General features: G+C 43.2%; 1 protein-coding gene across 2 annotated transcripts in view; it reads right to left on the bottom strand.

Annotated features, from left to right (window-relative positions):
- The window catches only part of SEC31B (SEC31 homolog B, COPII component), a 108,170-nt gene that overhangs the window by 3,379 nt on the left and 96,186 nt on the right, over positions 1-8,605 (bottom strand). The gene's annotated exons all lie outside the window — the stretch shown is intronic.

Raw genomic sequence — 8,605 nt, 5'->3', positions numbered from 1 at the left:
AACTGGCATCTAATTGAAACAATTTATTCTCACTAAATTCTGCTACTTTCTTTTCCTTTCCTCCTCTCTGCTGCCTGGCTGTCCTGATTAAACCTGCTTTTCTGCTTCCTCCAGGCAGTCTGTATTTTGTATATTTGCTATTTCACCCCGTGGCAGTTTCCTGATTCCTATCTGCAAAAGTTCCAAGAAGGAGAAAGGGGGGAGCTCTTAGAGCTTGATCAGTATGTTCGGTTGAATTCAAGATTGAGAGAGAAAAGGAACGTGCAATGAACTTCCCTGTAAGGGTGAGCTGTATAATAAGAGCTCCCGGGGCTGGGGTGGGGGGGCGGTGGGGGTGGTGGCAGGTAACGGACTCTTTTTCTTGACGTGTTTTTTATGGTGAGGTAGAAAGAGGTAAAGTCTCTATTTAATAACCAAGGTTTAACCATGGGACAAAAGATAAAATAATTTAAGATACTAATGGAGAAGAGCATAGAGATATGATTCCTGATGCCCAATGGCCACCAGTTTTCTCCCTCTTCCCTTAAGGAAGAACCAAGATCATCCCTAAAAGTATCTGCCAGGGCAGAAAAAGAAAGAAAAGGCATCCAGATTGGAAAGTAAGAAGTAAATCCATATCTGTATGCAAATGACATGATTTTATGTGTAAGAAAATCCTAAAGAATCCACACAGAAAAAACTATTAGAGCTAATAAATTCAGCAAGGTTGCAGAATACAAGATCAATACACAAAAATCAATTGTGTTTCTATAAACTAGCAATGAATAATACACAAATGAAATTAAGAATTCCACTTACAACAGCATCAAAAAGAATAAGATAAGTAGAAATAAATCTAGCAAAAGAAGCCCATAAAAATGGTACATTGTTAACTTCAAAATATTGAAAGAAATTAAAGAAGGGGTGTCTGGCTGGCTAGTCAGTAAACCATGTGACTCTTGATCTCGGGTTTGTGAGTTCAAGCCCCATGTTGGGTTTAGAGATCACTTAAAATCTTAGAGGTGCCTGGGGGGCTCATTCCTTTAACGTCTGCCTTCGGCTCAGGTCATGATCCCAGGTTCCTGGGATCTAGCCCCTGCGTGGGGGTCCTGGGATTGAGCCCTGCATGGGGCTCCTTGCTCAGCAGGGAGCCTGCTTCTCCCTCTCCCTGCCCCCCCCCTTGTGCTTTCTCTATCTCTATCTCTCTCTCTCAAATAATAAAATCTTAAATAATAATAAATAAATAAAATCTTAAAAAAGAAAGAAATTAAAGAAGACCTAAATAAATGGAAAGAAATCTCATGTTCATGAATTGGAAGATGGACATTGGTAATACTCCCCAAATTTATCTACAGATTCAATGCAATTCTTATCAAAATTCCAATTGCCTTTTTTAACAGACATTGGCAAGCTGATCCTAAAATTCATACGGAAATTCAAATGACCCAGAATAGTCAAAACAAACTTGAAAAAGAAGCACACATTGGAGGGCTCATTTCCTGACTTCAATTACTTCAAAGGCCCAGTTATCAAGACAGTGTGGTACCAGCATAAGGACAGATATATACATTAATAGAGTAGAATTGAAAATATAGAAATAAACCCATATATTTGTAGTCAATTGACTTTGGACAAAGATGCTTAGACAATTCAGTGAAGGAAGAATAGTTTTTTCAACAAATGGTGTCGGGACACCTGGATATCCACATGCAAAAGAATGTGGTTGGCCTACTACCTCACATCACATATAAATATTAACTCAAAATGGGTCAGCTAAAACTATAAGACTCTTAAGAGAAAACAAAGGTGTGAATCTCTATAACCTTGGGTTAGGCAATAGTTTCTTAGACACAATACCAAAAGCCTAAGCAACAAAAGAAAAAAAAAATAAGTTGGACTTTATCAAAATTTAAAAATTTGTGCTTCAAAAGATACTATCAAGAAAGTAAAGTGACGGGGCACCTGGGTGGCTAAGTCAGTTAGGCATCTGCCTTTGACCCAGGTCATGATCCCAGGGTCGTGGGATAAGTGAGGAGCCTGCTTCTCCCTCTCCCTCTGCAGCTCCCCCTGCTTGTGCTCTCTCTCTCTCTTGCTCTGTCAAATAAATTAAAAAAAAAGAAAGAAAGAAAGAAAGAAAGAAAGAAAAGAAAAAGTAGGGGCGCCTGGGTGGCACAGCGGTTGGGCGTCTGCCTTCGGCTCAGGGCGTGATCCCGGCATTATGGGATCAAGCCCCACATCAGGCTCCTCCGCTATGAGCCTGCTTCTTCCTCTCCCACTCCCCCCGCTTGTGTTCCCTCTCTCGCTGGCTGTCTCTATCTCTGTCGAATAAATAAATAAAATCTTTAAAAAAAAAAAAAAGAAAAGAAAAAGTAAAAAGACAACCCACAGAATGAGAAGAAATATTTGTAAATCTATATCTGATAAGAGACTGGCACCCAGAATATAAAAGGAACTCTTACAGGGGCACCTGGCTAGCTCTGTCAGTAGAACATGTGACTTGATTTCCAGGTTGTGAGTTCAAGCCCCAAGTTGGGTGTAGAACTGACTTTAAAAAAAAAAAAAGGAACAACTTAACGATAAAAAAGACAACACACTTTTAAAATAAGCAAAGTGTTTGAACAGATATTTCTCCAGATCAGATACACAAATGACCAATAAGCACATGAAAAGATGCTCAGTATTAGCTCTCAAGGAAATGCCAATCAGAACCACAATGAGAAACCATTCCCATTCACTAGGATGGCTCTAATGAAAAGACAGTAAGTGTTGATGAGGATGTAGAGAAAGTGGAACCCTCATTTATTGCTGGGGAGGAATCTAAAATTATGTGGCTACTTTGGAAAACAGTTTGGCAGTTCCTCAAAAGGTTAAATAAAACATAGTTACCATATGATCCAGCAATTTTATGCTTAGGTATATACCCAAGGGAACTGAAAACATGCCCACACAAAAACTTGTACATGAAAGTGCATGGCAGCATTATATACTATACAATAGCTAGAAACACCCCAATGCTCATCAAGAGATGAATGAGCACAATGTGGTATAGCCATATTATGGGATAGTATTGAGGCACACACACACAAAAAAAGAGAGAATTACTGATGCCCCTACAACATGGGTAAACTTTGAAAACATTATTCTAAGGGAAAGAAGCCAGACACAAAAGACCATGTACTATATGGTTCCGTTTATGTGAAATGCAGCACAGGCAAATGCAGATACAAAAACAGATTGGTGGTTGCCAGGGGTTAGGGGTAGAAATGAGGCATGGGTTTTGGTGGGCGGGGTGGGGGGTTGGGAGGGCATGATGAAATGATCTAAAGTTAGATTGTGATGGTGGCTGCACAACTCTGTGACTATTGCTAAAAACCACTGAATCATACACTTAAAGGGCAATTTTTGGTCTATAAATTATATCTCAATAAAAAAAGCATGTGAAAAAATTACCAGTTTTAATGTTTTTACCATTAATTGTAAATAGCTGAGATTCAAACTCCTGTATAATCAAAAGTAGCAGTCAGTATTTTCTTAATTGTACAGTAATGTGGTCTCTGTTCTCAAACTGCAAGGAGACAGAGACACCAGTCACATGAGAAAAGGCATATGCTACAAACTAAAAAGTCTAGGATGATATTCTTGATAAACCAAAGTCCCTGGAAAAATCCATATACCATGTACCATATTCTACATTAGTTAAAGGGGTCGAGGCCAGTGCATAAATACAAATCTAACAACATTTTGATGCAGGAAATGCAAATTATGAGTCCACAAGACCTAGGCACGCAACGATACAACAACATTTACCATATTGCCAGGCATCGCGCTGAGTGCTTGATAATGCATTACCTCCCTGTATCGGAAGTAGGCACTATTATTACCCAAGTTTTACCGATGAGGTCATTGAATTCACTTGGGGAGAAGTTAAGCTGTGAGAGTGATTGGTGGTGCTGTGATCCAGCTCCAGAATCATGGTCATTAATTACTCTCTGTTGGGTGTGGAGTCTATGACAAACCAAAGCACAAGAGCGTTAAGTCTCATATATGCAAGTATACGCCCTGTGATATTCAGTTAGACTCAGAGACAAGCCTGGTTGTAATGGCAGGGAGCTCAGTTTATGCAAAGTCAAACTGCAGATGTGTCTTCTGTTCCGGAAGAACCCCACTCATTTCACCTCATGACCCATTTCAACCACACCTGAGTTAAGCTTGCCTCTCAAATGGTAGAAATATTTGCGACATTTCCTCTCTACTTTTCCAAACCATACTCTACCCTCCTATCGGGTTTTGAGATCCTTAAGGGCATCTTCTTTTAGGATATCTCCTGCTCCTAAACAATCAGCGGTTGATAAAATTACTGAAAGACCACATGTCTTGTGTTAATTCTGCCTCTGCCACAAACTGTTGACATGTCACAGGGAGTGGGAGCCATATTCTGTGACCTGTAGTTAACTTTGTGTGCTGCGGGCGGTCAGGCAAAGTGCTGATTCTTGTATACCAACTTTGGGGCAAATACCACAGGCCTTAATTGCAGGCTCCAGGGAGCTGAGATTCTATACTGGGGTTGCTGGAGGCAGAGCCCCCCCCCCCCACCAGTCCTGGCCCTCCCCTGCCTGCGCCACCCAGGCCACAGAGAGCTTACAAAGGCCAAGTGTCTGCTGTGCTGACTCATAGCGGTTCTCCATCCAGGCTAGGACAGTCTCAGGGGGGCCAGGGGCTCTCTCCCTCCTGGCCATTTCCCACAGGAGCCGTGAGTAGCCAGGACCATGTCAAGCTTTAAAAAACTGTGTGACCAACCAGAGGAAATGAGCACCACGAGAAGAAAATGAAAGTGAAAGGTGGGGGAGGGTGCCAAATTGCTAGAACAGTCCCAGTCCTTTCTTAGGGAATTCTGGAGAGCAGTAAGGATTCACCCTGTAGTCTTTTTGTTAGTTGGTTTTATATGCATATATTTTTTAATTGAAATAAAATTCCCACGCCATTAAATTAACCATTTTAAAGGAAAAAATTCAGTGGCATTTAGCCCATTCACCATGTTGTGCAACCACCACCTCTAACTAGTTCCAAAACATTTTCATCACCGCAAAAGAAGACTTTGTACTTGTTAACCGGTCACTCTCCATCCTCTCCCATCCCCCCCCCCCCCCCCGCGCCAATCCTGGCAGCCACCAATCTGCTTTCTATGGCTATTACTTTACCTATTCAGGATATTTCATATAAACGGGATCTTGCCGAATGGGACCTTCTGTGTCTGGCTTCCTTCTTTTAGCATAGTGCTTCCGGGGTTCATGCACACTGTAGCCTGTATCGGGACCTCATCTCTCTTTACTGCCAAATAATATTCCATTGTACATAAACAGCACAATTGGTTTCTCTGTTTGTTGATGAACGTTTGTTTCCACCTTTTGGCTATTAAGTACTGGAGTACCTGCTTTCCATTCATTTGTGTATATACCTAGGAGTGGAGTCCCCAGGCCTCAGGGCAATTCTGTGTTTAACTTTTGGTGGAACCACCGAACTGTTTTCCACAGTGACTGCAGCATTTGACAGTTCCACAAACAATGTGTGAGGGTCGCCCTTTATTCTTAACATGTACCCATCTGTTCCTCTCCTATTCCCTACTTTCCACAAAGCCAGTCCCCCCAGACTTCCCTTTCCCCTAGACTGGCGGGGAGAAAAGTTGCACCTCTACTGTTAAGTGTTCATCAGGGGACACTGAGCAGCAAGGAACCTCCCTTGCCTGAAGCTATGCCCCTGCTCTTGTCTTTTCCACAAATAGAACACTGACCAGGAACAGGCAAGGACAAGCTCCCATCTCCCTGAGACACACCCACTACAGCCATTTCGGTTACTCCATAAAACCACCCTCTGCGCCCTCCAACACCTCCGTCCTCGCACAGAACATTCCATTAAACCCTCTTAAACAGTCAAAGCTGAGTGCAGAAAGGAAACATCTCTGTGTGGAAGCTGCCAGCCCTGGCTCAGACCTGCGGGCCGGTCTAAACTCTCAGCTCAAGCTTAAGATCTCCGAAGACACAACCCCTCGCCTCGTCCTGCCCAGCCCCCTCTGCTAAGAGCCTGCCTGTCTGGGCCTGGCTGGTAGCAGACATGAATGGAGAGGGAGAGCCTCCCTCTCCACCCCCCTCCCACCGGGGTTACTGCCGGTCACAGAGCTATTTACATTTACAACAGCCCAACAGCGCCTGATCAAGCCGGAGCCAATCAGCAGCCCCCAAGCTTGTCTGACTCCGTCTGCTCCAATCAGGAGGTGCTATCCTTACAGCCTTTCTCTCTTTGAATCGCAGGCCGGCTGTCGCCTCTTTTAGGGAGGGGAGCCTGACTCACCGCTCCGCTCTTCTAGACCTCAGTTTGCCATTCTCAGGAATGGGGAAAAATACCAAAATACCGTTCAGTTGGTAAGACATCTTACACTATAGAACTCGGAGAGAGTTTTACATAGGAATGACGGACACTGTTCCTTACCGGCGCAGATCCAGCGCTTCTCTGCTACAAAGAGACGGAAATAAGAGATTTTAACCCTCCTCACTCCCAGCGCCTACCTAACTCCGGGCCCTCCTTATGGGCTCTTAAATCCACGGCTTGCCTTTGAGGTGGTGTGAACCCTCGCTAACCAGGACGGGCCTCGTAGGCAGAGCTAGTTTTGATCTGCAATAGTGCAAACACCTGCCATGTATGAGCAGGGAGCAAAGACTCAGAAAACAGACTGAAGACTGAGTAGTCACAGGGTAAACCAGAAGCGCGAACGCGTTGGGAGACAGTTCATGGCTGATGTAATCCGAGCATAAAGAGGAGTGGGAGAGTGGGAAGGGTGGAAAGGAGGACTAGAAATCCGGTCCAAAGTTTAGGCTTGCTTCCGTAAGTGATATAGGGAGCCATCAGGTATTTTTAAGCAGGAGAGGAAAATAATCTCCGTGTTTCCGAAAGTTAACTGGCGGTAACCTAAAGAGCAGATCAAAGGAGGACCAGATTAGGGGTTGGAAGATTAGTTAGCAGGTCATGGAACCTAAAAACCAGGATAGTCATAGTAGAAATGGATAGGAAGGGCACAGACTGAGAGGCATTTTGAAGTCAAATCAATAGCACTTAATTGATTGGGAATGTGAGATGAGAGAGGACTGAAAGATGACTTTCAGTTTCCTCTCAGTGACTGCACGGGTTAACACCTCCAACTCACTGAAATTTATGGGGGGGGGGGCAGAGGGGGAGCCAGGGGGAGAGAAGGGGAGAGAGAAAAAAAGCAGATTTTGGGAAAGGTATAGGAATTCAATTTTCGACATGTGAAGTTTGAGTTACCAGAATATCCACCTGGAAACAATACCCAGCAGACAGTAGGGAATAGGGTCTTCAGAAAAGAAAGAGATGAGATCCAAAGAGTGTACAGTGAAACTAGAAAGGAAATTGATAACCTAGGAAGGGATTACAGGTAAGAAGATTCAAGGACAGACTCTTGGGAAGTACCAACACTTCACAGGCAGAAAGAGGACACAGAGGTAGCAAAACAAAGAAATATCAGATATGAAGAAAACCAAACTAGACTTGTATAATAGAAATAAAAAGCATAATTCTAGGAAGAGGAAGTAGGACATTGTAAAAAAAAATAGATATGTAACAAAAGGACATTGGTCAAATAAATTATGAAACATTCATTAAATGGACTACAATACAGACATTAAAATTATGTTGTAAAACTATGACTTGCCATCAGAGATGTTTAACACATCTTAAGAGAAACATTCAAGTTAAAAAATAGTATATACAAAATTATCCCATTAAAAAAATACATATGTGACTGCAAAGGGGCATAAGGACACTTTTAGACTGGGGGAACTGTTCTAGATCATGATGGGGGGGTGGTTACACAGCTGCACACAATTACCAAAATCCTCAAACTGTAATGCCTTAAAAAGGGATTGGGGTGGGGATTGTTGATGGTACCCACTTCATGGAGTTGTTCTGGGAATTAAATGGCACAGTGCCTGGAACACAAGAAGGGCTCAATCAGGAGAAAAGAGAAGGGTAACCCAGGACCACTGCATGGAGTAGGAGACACTGGACATAAGGCCTGGAAGGATGAGACTCCATTTGGCCCTCCAACACAAAATCCCCAAGAAACAAACACACACCCTGGAGTGGGTCCACACAAAAAAGAAAGTGGAAAAAACTGAGTGCTTTTAGGAGTACTTTTAGACTGAAGAAAGGGAAGAGGGTACTTGGTGTAGCTGAGGGGCCTTGGTGCTGACTTAATATATGCCACAGAAGGGGAGAGAGACCTACTGCTTGTTGCTCTGGAGGGTAGGATACAAGAGGGAAACTAGGTGGGAATGAGAGTGAGGCTTGTGGGGGTCAGGGAGTAGACCCAGTTTTAAGTTAAAGTAACTCACTGTTACAAGGTCTAGGAAGAAGGAAGCCACTCCTTACCAGATTGGTTTGACCTGTTGGAGATGCCCGGAGCAGGTTTCTGTGTGGATGACCTCTTGGGTTCCACCTAGGTTTTGACTCTGTGATTTTAAGTACACGAAACCCTTTCCAAAGACGATAGGATTTAAGTTCTGTTATTTTCAGTCTGTGGAATGGATGTCAACCTTGTTTCTTTGGACTGTCTAGC

Source organism: Ursus americanus, chromosome 6 (assembly GCF_024610735.1).
Source record: "Ursus americanus isolate L20-20 chromosome 6, mUrsAme1.1.p, whole genome shotgun sequence".
NCBI lineage: Eukaryota > Metazoa > Chordata > Mammalia > Carnivora > Ursidae > Ursus > Ursus americanus.
Note: the sequence above shows the minus strand (reverse complement) of the source record. Positions and strands in the feature narration are given on the sequence as shown.